Source organism: Papio anubis, chromosome 1, assembly GCF_008728515.1.
Source record: "Papio anubis isolate 15944 chromosome 1, Panubis1.0, whole genome shotgun sequence".
NCBI lineage: Eukaryota > Metazoa > Chordata > Mammalia > Primates > Cercopithecidae > Papio > Papio anubis.
The window spans coordinates 93,752,990-93,767,345 of NC_044976.1; the positions used below are offsets into that span (position 1 = coordinate 93,752,990).

At 41.4% G+C, this 14,356-nt stretch overlaps 1 protein-coding gene across 1 annotated transcript in view; it reads left to right on the forward strand.

Moving 5' to 3' along the window:
* The first annotated feature begins 256 nt into the window (after positions 1 to 256).
* Positions 257 to 14,356, forward strand: part of TLCD4 (TLC domain containing 4) — a 122,455-nt gene continuing 108,355 nt past the window's right edge. The window contains exon 1 of the mRNA XM_017944924.3: positions 257 to 337. The gene's annotated coding sequence lies outside the window, so the exon portion shown is untranslated. The remainder of the gene's footprint in view (positions 338 to 14,356) is intronic.

Consider the following 14,356-nt stretch of genomic DNA (forward strand, 5'->3'; position numbering starts at 1 on the left):
GTTCTTATCTATTATATGCTGCACACTAAGCTAGGCACTGGGGGTACAGTGGTAAGGTAATAACAGTTAACACCCAAGCAGTGACTTAACAATGAGCCTGACTCTGTAAACTGCATGCCTCTTGACAGGGCCTCCTGGAGAAAAGTCATTCAACCTGTTTTTTTATGGGCTGCCTGGGAGTGTGGGCTGCTAAGGATCCTGGCAGCTAGGCCCCTTCCCACCAGAGTTCAACCATCATCAATCTTAATAAGGGCAGAAAAGTATAGATAAAAAAGAACGCTTTTATGCAACAACCAGGGACACCACTTTGGTCAGCATCATGCCTGTCCATGACAAGGTAGGATAAAACTGGAAGGAATTTCTTAGTCTGGGTCAGAGACAGAACTGGGACCATGTGACCACCAGGAGTGATGGTTATACACTTTACTGTTAAAGATCATCTGGAAGACTGGGCAGGATGGGTGATAAAAATTGTCCCAGTACAACCCAAATAATCTTAGTATAGATTTTTTTTTTCCTTTTTAAATATACTAATATATATTTGAGTCACAACCTTTTCCTGGATGAAGCCACTACCTAGGACTCTTTAAAGGCTAGCCCTTGAAGGCTAAGCAACTATTTAATACTTACCATAATGGGCATTCATTGTGTATTTATTGTATGCCAGGTACTCCAAACATGGATTAACTAATTAGACACTTCTGATACCCATTTGACAAATGAGGACATTGAAGTACAGAGAGATGATATCATTTGCTCTGGGTTACAAAGCCAGGAATTGGTAGAGTCAGGATTTAATCATAGTCAACCTGACTCTATAGCCCACACTTGTATCTTCTACATTATCATTAAAACTATTTATTGTAGGCTGGGTGCAGTGGCTCATGTCTGTAATCCCAGCACTTTGTGAGGCTGAGGCGGGCATCACTTGAGGCCAGGAGTTCAAGACCAGCTGGCCAACATAGTGAAACCCTGTCTCTACTAAAAATGCCAAAAATTAGCGGGACATGGTACTGCATGCCTGTAGTCCCAGCTACTAGGGTGGCTGAGGCATGAGAATCACTTGAACCTGGGAGGCGGAGGTTGCAGTGATCAGAGATGGTGCCACTCTCCTCCAGCCTGGGTGACAGAGCAAGACTCTGTCTTAAAAACAAAAAACAAAAACAGCTGGGCTTGGTGGCTTACGCCTGTAATCCCAGCACTTTGGGAGGCCGAGGCGGGCGGATGACGAGGTCAGAAGATCAAGACCATCCTGGCTAACACAGTGAAACCCCGTCTCCACTAAAAATACAAAAAATTAGCTGGGCGTGGTGGCAGGCGCCTGTAGTCCCAGCTATTTAGGAGGCTGAGGCAGGAGAATGGTGTGAACCTGGGAGGCGGAGGTTGCAGTGAGCCTAGATCGCGCCACTGCACTCCAGTCTGGGCCACAGAGCGAGACTCCGTCTCAAAATAAACAAATAAATAAATAAAATAATAAAAGAAAAAATTATATATTTATACCAGCTACTGTGCTGTATATTAAATAAAACAAGATAGAAATATTATTTACTATGTCTGATTTTTCATTTATAAAATTAAATAGGAGGAAAATGATTTTTTAAGTGGATTTTTTATTTCAGTCAAGGATTGCTTTTCCGAAATTTTTCTTGCTTTTTCTCCAAGTACATTCAAAAAGGATTCTCTTGATAGATAGATCGATAGATTGACTCAAGCCTTGTTTAAGATGAATTTAGTGAAATTACTAGGACACCACAATTTTATTCTTTCTCTTTTTCACTTTATATTGATTTATCCCAGATATGTCTTTTCAGACATGTTTATAAATCCGTTGCCCTAGCCTTGTACACCCCAAATGCCTCATCAGTTCCAAGTTTAACAAAACATGAAAATATCATTCCCAGACTATCATGGGAAGCATCATTCATACCACATTATAATGTTTATTAATGACAACCACAATAATAGCAGCTTCTTTAATTTTCAAATGACCGTTTTTTCAGTTTTTGACCTATAAGTAAAGTAAAGGCAATTATGTTTCTGCACTAAACATTGCTTATCTTTGAAATCTACTCAATTAATTTTCTCCTCAGTTGAGTCCTCCCTCCCCAAAAAGCCTGTGTCTGGCATCCTCATTAAGTTTTTATTTTCCCCTTCATTGTGTACATTGCCGTTTTTTCTCAAATTCTTTTCTGCTGCCACAGAGCTTTTTGTTTTTGATAGAAACACACAAATTGTGTCTCTTCATTTTTTATGTATTCATTATTCCTTAACTTTATATGAAGAAAAAGCATGACAAACCTACTGTGAAAATCATATGCATAAGAACACATGCTGCCTACCATTTAGTAAGCATGTACGTACTTTCTCAACCACCTCTCACAGCCATCCTATGGTCTTAAGTACTATTATTATCCCCTTTTGTAGGTGAGGAAATGGAGGTTTTACCATGTTAAATGAACACTGCTGGTGCTTTGACTTAACTTCCTGTGGATGTACCATGGCCATCTAGTGACTTCAGGAATACAGTGATGTTGTTTAGGGGAATGTATTTAACAAAACACATTTCACAGTAAGAAGGAGGAGACAGCACAATGAAAATTACGGATATGCTACTTAAAGGTTAATATTATTTTCTCTTGGAAGTTTTGTGCAAATAACCAATAACACTTTACAACAGTAGAGAAAGAGCTCTAGCTATGCCTCTTAACCTGGTTTCTTTTCAGCATTTCCATATCCTGTTCATCTTTCATCAACATTAGGCTGATGAAAAGGGTTGACTTTGTGAATCTTCATGAATACCTTCTCAATTTGCTAACAAAACAGGTTTGTTAATTTACTGACAGACTTTTTTGATATAAATCTCAAGTGACTTAGCTATTTTGCAAACTTAAGATTCCCGACTCCTCTAAGCCATCACTCCAGTGAGTTCTTTACTGATTATATTTGTTTGGGGTAAGTTGAAAGATAACCTAAATGAACCTGAGAAAGTCTTCACACTTTGTAATACTGGATTAATATTTGCATATGGAACTGTGGAATAACTGTGTCTTAACTTAGAAATGTAGAAGAATCTCTAATTTCCCTTTTGAAAAGATGCTAATAATCTAAACAAACCCTTTTATGGTCAGTTTCCTACATCAATTATCCTTTCCTGAATCTTGAACCACTGACTCTGTCTCACTGTGTCTTTACCCTTAACCTGTAAAACAAGCTCAAGTCTTTCCCATTAAAAAATAAAAGCAAAATCCATAAAACCCCTCCTCAATCAGTCTGGCTCAGCAAAGCTCCTTTAAACTGTCAGACAGCCCAGCCACATTAAAATGGCACTCCAGTCTTTAACCACACCTTTTACCTCTTCGCCAGAGTGCCTTTCCACTCCCATTCTATTTTTATGTAGTTGGACTATGTCCTGGAACTGAAGCCTTCTACTGAGCGCAGAGCAAAGTTATATTTCAGATGTTGAGAGGTGATCATTCTGAACATGTAGCCAGGCAGCCTTTTCTTGGTGAATTATATGGATGTTCCTGTCAGCATATGGAGGAAGCATGGCCCTCCCAGTGACTCAGAAGTATATATTGACACAGACTTGCCCTAGAATGACACTCTCCTGTGCATACTGGATACCTCTATAATATACTGTCCCAAAGAGAGTCTGAGAGCTTGGTTGAAAACTAACAGGAACAGATCCTTTCTCTGATAAAGCTTGCAAATAAATAGGGCATATTAGGTTTGTCCTACCTTGGCCAACCTTCCCTGTCAGCTACCACTAGGTGGCTCTCCACTGATCTTTCTAAAAGGGTTGAGGAACCACTCGACAGGGGGATCTTCCAGACTTAGGCCTCACAAGGAGAACATTCTCTTTACTCCCCTGATGCCTTCTCTCATCCTTGCATTTCTTTCTTCCAAACCTCAGTCTGGTGGCCTTGTCTACCTCCTTCAGAAATATTCAAGCACTTCCCACCAAAAGACGTTTCATCCCTTGGTTTATTCTTCTGTATCACAATGCCTAAGATTTCATCTGAGTGAGTACATCAGTAACTGAGGGGCTGTGAGCTCAAGCCTCATAAATAAGGTTGACGGTGAATCTGCCAATGGTGGTTGAATTCTCCTACCAATGTGAGAAGTCAGCTATGTCACTTAGAATGTAAGCATTTGTTGTAATAAAAAGCATTCAATTTCCTCAGAGACAACAAAATCTAATCCTTTCTCTGTGAAATAATATTTTTTCTTAAAGGAATTTTGGCTTGATTATATAAGAACAAGAGATTCCTGCTTTCTCTACCACTTTGAAGAAATAGAGCCAACTTTAGAATTTGTTAACTCTGAGTCTCTTCTTATGTAAGTTTGGAATGGAAGGTGGGGGAAGGGAGAGTTGAATATTCCAGTTTAGTCTGCCAAACAAAGGTGCCTGAAGTTTATAAGATTTACTATTGCTGATTCACATGCTTCTCCAGATGTATTGGTTTATTGACCCCTTCCACCTCAGTTGATGTTCTGAAAGGGTAGGGCTTTGCCCAAACTCCAGCTGTGGCTAAGGTGTTTTCTGGTCCTTCTTCATCTCTACACCCAGTTTGGACCCCTGACTCTCCAGAGAACAAGCTGTCTATCTCATGCAGAAGTGGCAGTTACTGACTGTGAGAGTGGAGATAGAGGCCCCAAGATCTCATTATTCTGAGGCCCCAAGATCTCATTATTCTAAGTTTTAACCAACACATTCAAGAGAAGTTCCGAACTTTGGGGAAACTTTTCCAACCTAAGATACAGAGCACTCTTGTTTTTCCAGCTGTTCAAGATGCATTTCTTTTCTTTTTTGAGGCGGTTCTTCTTCTCTCTCACCCAGGCTGGAGTGCAGTAGCATGATTATAGCTCACTGCAGCCTTAAACTCCTGGGCTCAAGTGATCCTCCCACCTCAGCCCTCTGAGTAGCTGTGACTACATGTGCATGCCACCATGCTTCGCTAATATTTTATTTTATTTTATTCTTTTGTAGAGACATGGTCTCACCATGTTGCCCAGCCTGGCTAATCTTTTAACAAATTTTTTTTTGTAGAGACAGGGTCTCACCACGTTGTCCAGGCTGGTCTCAAACTCCTGGCCTCAAGGGATCCTCCCACCTCGGCCTCCCAAAGGTCTGGATTACAGGTATGAGCCACTGTACCCAGCCAAGATGTGCACTATATGTATGCTGGGCAGTAGAAGACCTGTGGACAACCGTAGTCTTTTGGACTCTGTTGGGGCTTAGAAAACAATGCCCAGAAATGTGGTACTTTGGCATGCCTAGTCCTTTGAATTAAGGAAAATTGAAAGGCTTCGGAAATAAGACTCAGAACCAAGGTCTCTCTCTGACCTTTCCCTGCCCTTTGTCTCTGGGATCCTCTTTCTTTCTGAAGCACACGGAGGGATTCTGTCTCTGGAATTTCCTTATCTGACTAGTGAAGTTTCTTTACAAAAGAAATGCAGTAGTCTTAAGACCCCCTCCCCAGGAATTTTATCAAATAACCAGGAAAGAGGCTGGGCTCCATGGCTCACGCCTGTAATCCCAGCACTTTGGGAGGCCAAGGCGGATGGATTATCTGAGGTCAGGAGTTCGAGACCAGCCTGACCAACACGGAGAAACCCCGTCTCCATTAAAAATACAAAATTAGCCAGGCATGGTGGCACATGCCTGTAATCCAAGGTACTTGGGAGGCTGAGGCAGGAGAACCACTTGAACCCAGGAGGTGGAGGTGTTGGTGAGCCAAGATGGGGCCAATGCACTCCAGCCTGGGCAACAAAGAGTAAAACTCCGTCTCAAAGAAAAAAAAAAAAAATTTAAAAATAACCTGGAAAGATTACCACTAGATTAAAAAAAGAGGCTGGGCATCTTTGCCATGCCCAGGCAGACTTTTCATTTATCCTTCTGAGGGCAGCTCCAAGAGGTTTTCTGGCAGAATTTATCTGTACAATAAGACAACCTTTGTTCACAGTGAAGTTCTGCCCCTTACCTTCTGGCCACTTCTCCTAGAGTTCAGAGGAACTTTATTCCAGGCCGTTATTTTTTGACCTCATTCATTTCCACTACACGCCTACTCCCCATCTCCTCCTCCCCTAGAAAGAAGGGTATGTAAGCATCTGGACTTCACTGAGTTATTGGGTAACCACACTCCTGTGATTTCCCCCACCTCCATTCCCCAGCTGGTTAAATAAACTGTGTATGCCTTTTTCTCCTATTAATCTGCCTGTTGTCAGTTCAATTTTCAGCAAACCTTCAGAGGGCAGAGAGGAAGAGTTCCTTCTTTGACCTTACAACCTACTACTGCTACCCCAGCTCAGGCACCTGAGAGTGATACTCATACAAATGGAATTAGTCATTGCTAGTTGTCATCTTAACTGTTTCTTTCTGTTCTTAAGTCAGTGTTCTGAAAAAAGACCAGGCTACACTTGCTGTCTCATTTTTCCTTGTTCTTTCATTTCCCAATTAACGGAAATGTAACTTCTACCATAATTATTCTCTAATAACATCTGTATTTTCAAGTCCAAAGAATATTGCCTTTTAAAAAAAATTATTATTTTATTATTTTTTTCTTTCCACAATAAGACATCTGAAAGCAAGAATATTTCCTTTTCCTATCTTTCTTGTCTTTTCTTAGCCAACTGAACAAAACCTTCTTTTTTTGACCTTTTTTTGTTCTGTTGACTTTTTTCTTTTCTTTTAGACAAGCATGTTGACATTGACATAGTATACCATTTTCTCTGATTCTCCTCATACCACTATTGTTCTATCTTGATAGTCTTCTTAGGTCTTTTTTTTCCTATCTACTTTTCTAAAAATTATAAAAACAAAACAAAACTGTTGACTGAACACAGTAGCTCACACCTGTAATCCCAATACTTTGGGGGGCGCAGAGGCAGAAGGATTGCTTAAGGCCAGGAGTTCAAGACCAGCCTGGGCAACATAGTGAGATCCCATCTCTACAATACAATTTTAAAAAATTATATCTAGGTGCCGGTGTGGTGGCTCACGCCTGTAATCCCAGCACTTTGGGAAGCCGAAGCAGGTGGATCACCTGAGGTCGGGAGTTCAAGACCATCCTGACCAACATGGAGAAACCTCATCTCTACTAAAAATACAAAATTAGCCAGGGTGGTGGCGCATGCCTATAATCCCAGCTATTCGGGAGGTGAGGCAGGAGAATCTCTTGAACCCGGGAGGCGGAGGTTGCGGTGAGCCAAGATCGTGCCATTGCACTCCAGCCTGGGCAAAAAGAGCGAAACTGTCTCAAAAAAAAAAAAAAAAAATTATATCTAGGCATGGTGGCACATCCCTGTAGTCCCAGCTACTCAGGAGGCTGAGGTGGGAGAATCACTTGAGCCCAGGAGTTCGAGGCTGCAGTGAACTATGGTAGTTCCACTGTACTCTAGCTTGGGTGACAGAGTGAGATCCTGTCTCTTAAAAAATAAACAAATAAAACTTTTATTTATAAAATACATTCAGAAAAGTACTTGAAATCATAAAATGGAAACTTGGGTACTCACCAGCTAGATTTTGCCATATGTTTTTTTTCAGGCTCTCACTTTCTTTTCTTCTAATAAACTTATTTATCCTCTTTTGGTCTTTGCATTTCTAAGGATTCTTAGCCATGAGTATCTTTCCTTTTTACTTTTTGTGGCAGATTAATAGTTGTCCCCTGAAAACTGTTCTCCCCTTCTTGCTGGTCATGTGTTCACTAAGCTGGCAACTACATTTCTTATCCTTCTCTGCAGTGAGGAGTGGTTTTGTGAGTAAGTGCTTGCCAATGAAATATAACTAGGAGCAATGAATACAACTTTTGCCTTACTTTGTTAAAGGAAGATGGCTTGCCTTGGACTGCTTTCTTTCTCCTTCATGGACATGTCTGTGACCAGCTATGATGATGAAGATGAGGAAGACATCCTCGAAGAGGGTGGAACAACAAGATGGAAGGAACCTGGATCCTCTATGACCTGAATTTTGGAAAGGCAAACCTAGAACAGAACTGCTCTTCTAGTCTAGGCCAGGCTGTTAGGTGAGAGGAAGAGAAACATCTATTTTTTTATGTCACTGGATTCTGGGATCTCTTAGCCTTTACTCTAACTAATACAGAAATTGATACTTGGAAATGGAAAAGTTCTAAAATCCAAAAACAGTAATGCCTAAACAGTCAGAAAATTGGCAGTGAGGAAACAGACCTCTCAGGCTGGGAAACTGTTGATCCTTGTTATGCTGTGATAAAGCATTTGGTAAAAATTTTACCTATTTAACTTGGAAGGCTGATCATGTTCTTCTGTAGTGGAATTCTAGGGGAGGCATTTGGAAAGGACTGGAATATAGATGTATAATGGTTTCTCTTTGCTGCATTTAGCAAGGTTTTTCAAGAAAGTAATGAGCTCACATAAGAAATAATGGGTTTGAAAGCAGGATGGAAGAAAGTAAAGAATGTACACCCTATGGCCACATCACCCAGAATGTGCCCGATCTTGTCTGGTTTTGGAAGAATTTATAGAATATTGGGGTCTCACAGTATTAGAAAGTTCAATTATTTCTATAGTCCAAACAGGATATTGGAATGTTGTTCAGAGACTTTCTTCAATTTCTCTCATTAAGATTCTTCAGCCAAAGATCTAGCCTTGCAGGAAAGATCAAATTAAGGGAGTTGCCCTCACTTATTTTTAAGATTGTTTTAAAATAGCCACCATTAAAACAATGAAAAGATGAATGAGTAGATGATAGGAACTAGAGAATGAGCAAATTTAAGAGGTAGATTGAAAAATAACTTGGATTGTAGTTCCTGGTGAAGCAGGAAATTTTCCCTGACTGCTTCGTGGGTAGGACCTGGAGTGTGGGCACTGGGGCTAGCCAGCCACTTCTCCACTAGCTGGGGTAAACTCCACTCACTTGAACCCATTATGCTCAGCCCCTCATGAGAGGGAGCATGCAGGTGAGCAGGTGTAGGAGCTGGGGTGAGTGCTTTTGGGTGCTGGCAGGAGCAAAACTCTGTGCAGGCCCCGTGGCAGTGTCTAGTGGGGAGTATCTGAAACCCCAGAGGGTGTGTGTTACAGTGCTCTTTTAGCTGTGCTGTCTGAGGACGGCTTAAGTGTTAAACAGCTTAGTGGGCCCTCTGCCTTTTTTCATGAGGTGGTTGCTCTCCACCAGCAAGGGCAGAGGGTCAATGTGACAGCCTTTAGGGTCCGCACCTTTGGCACCCAAGCTCTTGTTTCACATCCAGGAAAAATCAGGTTGCATGAACGAATTGAAGGGTGGTGAATGCGGAGAATTTTATTGCCAATGAAAGTGGCTCTCAGAGGGAAGGGGAGCTGGAAAAGGGATGGAATGGAAAGGTGATCTTCCCCTGGAGTCCAGCCATTCCCTGTCAGACTCCTCTCCAAAGCCACACCATCAAGCTGTCCCTTTGAAGTCAAGCTGCTTCTCTCTGATGTCCAGCTGCTTCTTCTTTTCTCTTCTCTCTGCTGGTGGAGCCTGGGGTTTTTATGGGTATGGGATGGGGGTGGGGCAGGCCATGGGTAGTTTTTGAAAAGGCAGCATTTGAGTTGGAAAACAGGAGTGCACATTCCCTCTTTGGGCCATGGTTCCAGGCTTGGGGGTAGGAACCTCACCAGGGACCTGCCCTCTTCTGCCCAGAATTTCCCTGCCTCCTGTCCCTATCACTGGCACATGTAATGGATGGGTGACAAATGGCAGAGAAGCCTACAAGTCCCCCCATGGTTTCATTTTTCATGATTTCCAAAAATATTAAATGAAAAGTTACAGAAATAGACAATTCATAAGTTTTTAATTGTACACCCTTGTAAGTAGCATGATGAAATATTATGCTATCACAGCCATCCCTCCTGGAAGGTGAATCCTGCCTTCGTACAGCATGTCCATGCTGTATATGCTACCCACCTATTTGTCATTTAGTAGCTCTCCCAGTTATGATCCACTGTTTTGGTATGGCAGTGCTTGTGTTCATTATTTTACTTAATAATAGCCCCAAAGCACAAGATTAGTGATGCTGGCTATTCAGATATCACAGAGAAGCCATAAAGTGCTTCCTTTTAATAAAAAGGCAAAAGTTCTCAATTTAATAAAGAAAGAAAAAAATTGTATGCTGAGACTATTAAGAAAGATCTACAGTAAGAATGCATCTTCTGTCCATAAAATTGTGAAGAAGGAAAAAAATTCATGTTAGTTTTGTTGTGGCATCTCAACTTGCAAAAGTTACAGCCACAGTGTGTGATTAGTGTCTTGTTATAATGAAAAAGGCATTAAATTTGTGGGTAACAGACATGAACATCTAAACATGTTCTGATTGATGGCAATGGGGTTCAGTACCATTGTGGTTTCAGGCATCCACTGAGTGTCTTGGGACAGACATATCCTAGGCCAATAAGTGGGGACTACTGTACTGCATTTTTGTTTGTTTGTTTTTGAGATGGCGTCTTGCTCTGTCGCCCAGGTTAGAGTGCAGTGGCGCTACCTTGGCTCACTGCAATTTCTATCTCCTGGGTTCAAGCGAGTCTTGTGCCTCAGACTCCCAAGTAGCTGGGATTCCAGGTGAGTGCCACCATGCCCAGCTACTTTTTGTATTTTTAGTAGAGACGGGGTTTCCCCATGTTGGACAGGCTGATCTTGAACTCCTGACCTCAGGTGATCTGCCCACCTGGGCCTCCCAAAGTGCTGGGATTATAGGCGTGAGTCACCACACCCAGCCTTGTACTAAGTTTTTGAAGAAATTCTATTGCTAAAGAAACCACAAATCTGACTTGGAAATGCCAGTCATTGTTCATATCCTAAGGCAGTCTCTAGGAAAACATATTCTCCAACATCCACTTCAATTTTTAACCTGAAGAATAACGCACAAGGAAGAACCTCCCAGAGGGGTAAACCCAGGGGCCCAGATGAGGTTAATCAAAGAATTTATGTCATGGCCGGTGGAGAGATTTCTCCTTGGAAAGAAAACAAACAAACAAACAAACCAACAGGCAATTAAGGACTACTGATTGTTTCAGGTTGCCATTCTTTTATTTTTCAAATGGAAGTTTTTATTGTGGTTAATTCTGTTTCTGTTCTAACCTTGCATATTGGGTTGAAAGTGGGGATTGAGTATCTTTCTTTTATGTTATAGGTCATCAGACTGTAAGTAGCCATATCTGGATGTATCAGAGCAGGCCGTACTTCCCCCAGAAGTACTGACCTTGAGCTGGCTGCAGAAAGTGGATAGGACCACAGGCAGAGAGGGAGATTGAGCTGTATGTAAATAAGAGTCCACTCAGATATTTGGGTGTCCCAAGGGATTGACTCTATCTCTTTGTTAGCCTTCACCTTAATGTAATGCAGTGTTATTGGGAGTACCGATCTGTTTATTCAGAAACCTGTTACCTGCATATTGACAATTCTGAAATTCGTATGTCCAACCAGGATTCTCTTCTGTGTTCTAAACACATATATGTTATCCAAATACTGGATACCTTTGCATGAATTTACCACAGGAGAGACCTCAACTACAACACATCCCAAACTGAAATTATTTCCTTTTACCTTAACCACATATGTCTTCTGTGGTAGATTGCAATAAATAGTCATAATCTTGTCCCATCTCTTTATATATGCCCCTGTGCAATGTGACTTTTCTGTTTTTCTCATTAAGAGATGGATTCCAGATCTCTACTTCATTGTGTCCATGTTGGCCTATGACTTGTTATGACCAAAAAATGCACAAAAATAATGATATGGGAATTTTGAGCCTGGACCTTAAGAAGCCTTGCTCTCAGTCTCTTGGAAAGTTCCTGTCATCATGTGAAGAAACTTGGGCTAAGCACACCCCTTTTTTCTGATACAAGGTCTCGCTCTGTCACCCAGGTTGGAGTGCATTGGTGCCATCATGGCTCACTGCAGCCTCAACCTCTGTGGCTCAAGCAATCCTCCCACCTCAGCTTCCCAAGTAGTTGGGACTACGAGTGCATGCCATCACACCTGGCTAATTACATTTTTTTTTTTTTTTGGTAGAGATGGAATCTCACTGTTTCCCAGGCTGGTGACTAACTTCTAGGCTCAAGTGATCCTCCTACCTTGGTCTCCCAAGGTGTTGGGATTACACCATACCTGGCTGGCTAGCTTCTTTGAGGATAAAAGTCTACATGGAGAAGGATGCCCAACTGACTTCCAGCACCAACTTGCGAGGCTCAGTGAGATCTCTTGTACCATAATTATTAATAATTTTTAAATGGCAACAACAGAATAATAAACCCTGCCAAGTGAGTGCTCTATGCCACTGCACAGGTTAGACATCTGTGAACTGGTCTTGATCACCAGAGAGGTTATTTGGACCATCAAGACCCCACCAACCTTCCAGGTGACTGTGACTACATGAGTGAGCTCAGGTGAAACCAGCAGAAGAACCTCCCAGCTAAATCCAGCCCAAATACTGACCCACAGAATTGTTAACTGATAAATGATTGTTGTTTTAAACCACTAAGTTTTGTGATCATTTGTTAGGCAGCAATAAATAACTAAAACTTACTTAGTCCCTTATCTTCTATCCTGGATAATTAAAGCCTGAATCATTTAACTTCACCCATCCTATGAGGCCTGAGGAATTCTTCAGGCTTTCTACTTACTTGTGCATCCATGAGTATGAGTTGTGGAGTCAGACTACACGAGTTTAAATTCTAGCTCCCCTTCTAATGTGACCTTGAATGCATTATTTGTGCCTGTATTTCTTCATCTGTAAAATGAAGATAACCTTATCTTTCTTATTAGGGTCTATGAAGGTTAAATCACGTAACAAATGAACAGCACTTAGCACGGTGACTATGCTTAATAAATGTCATGATTGCCTTGGATCCAATCATGCTGTACATAAGATTCAGAATGAAACTTGCAGGAGTACTACAGAAGACTGCTGGGATCACACAGGAAGTTTTCAAGGAGGTCAAAAACAGACATGGTCCTACAGAAACTACAAATTAGTGTAAATGACAAACTTGTGCTCTGGAGTCAGACTTTCTACCTTCATATATCAGCTCTGCCACTTGTTCTGTTTCTTGGCACATTACTTAACCTCTTTCTTTTTTTTCTTTCTTTTTTTTTTTGAGACAGAGTGTTGCTCCATTGTCCATCAGTGCAGTTGCGTGATCTTGGCTCACGGCAACTTATACCTCCCGAGTTCAAGCAATTCTCCTGCCTCAGCCTCCCAAGTAGCTGGGATTACAGGTGCCCGCCACCATGCCCAGCTAATTTTTTGTATTTTTAGTGGAGACGGGGTTTTTACCATGTTACCAGGATGGTCTCAATCTCCTGACCTCGTGATCTGACTGCCTCGGCCTCCCAAAGTGCTGGGATTACAGGTGTGAGTCACTGCGGGCAGCACCTCTTTAGGTCTTAATTATGTATACTGTAAAATGGGAATAATAAAAGGAAATCCCTCATAGTATTATTGTGATGATTAAGTGAGGACTAAATTATTAAGTCATGTAGGCTTGCCACATGGAATATTCGCACTACATGATATTTGAAAAGTGAGTATTGGTCAAAAAGGCAAACCAAAATTGCTTTAAGAGAAAAATTACCAAACATAAAGTACACTGTATACAAGACTGCAAACAAGATTTGACGTAAGCAATCAGGAGCCAAAGGGAAGATAAACAACTTAAGTTTAGAGAAGAAAGCAGACGTGAAACCATTCAAAACTTTAGTCATTGCATCAGAAAGTATTGGAGTTGTGTTTCCTCAATCTCTCTGCAAGCTACAGCAGCAAAGCAGAAGGTACACTAGCAGCAGGCTTTGGATTGTAGATAACAGTTAAAGCAATCCGAGGTTCTTCCCTACCAATTAGCCAGTCAAGTTTTCAGTAGAGGAGTGACATTTAGAAAGAGTACCTTGACAACAACTGGAGAACAGAAAGAGCAGGACAGAAGGTCCACTGCCTGTTTTTGTAAATAAAGGTTTGGAACATAACCCTTGTATTGAATCATTCATGTATTGGCTATTGCTGTTTCCCGGCTTTAAGTGTAGAGTTGAGTAACTGTGACCATCTGGCCCACAAAGCCTGACCTATTCTTTAAGAAGTTATTTGCTGATCCCAAGGTGACTGTTGCAGTAACCTGGGGTAAGACAAGGGTGGATAGCTTTGGGGAAGGGACAGTAAGAATTTTGGAAAGGCAAACCTATAGATTGTGCCAAATAGTCAATGTCTCTGAGGAAAACATGACCCACATGTCAGTGGGATCATCTGTTTTGTTTTTAAACTAGATAACATTGACTCAAGCCCCTATTACATAACTGTTATATTATACAGTATTTCATGAAGTATCCTGCCAATTTTCCAGACATTTGATATCAGTACTACCTCTGGCCCCC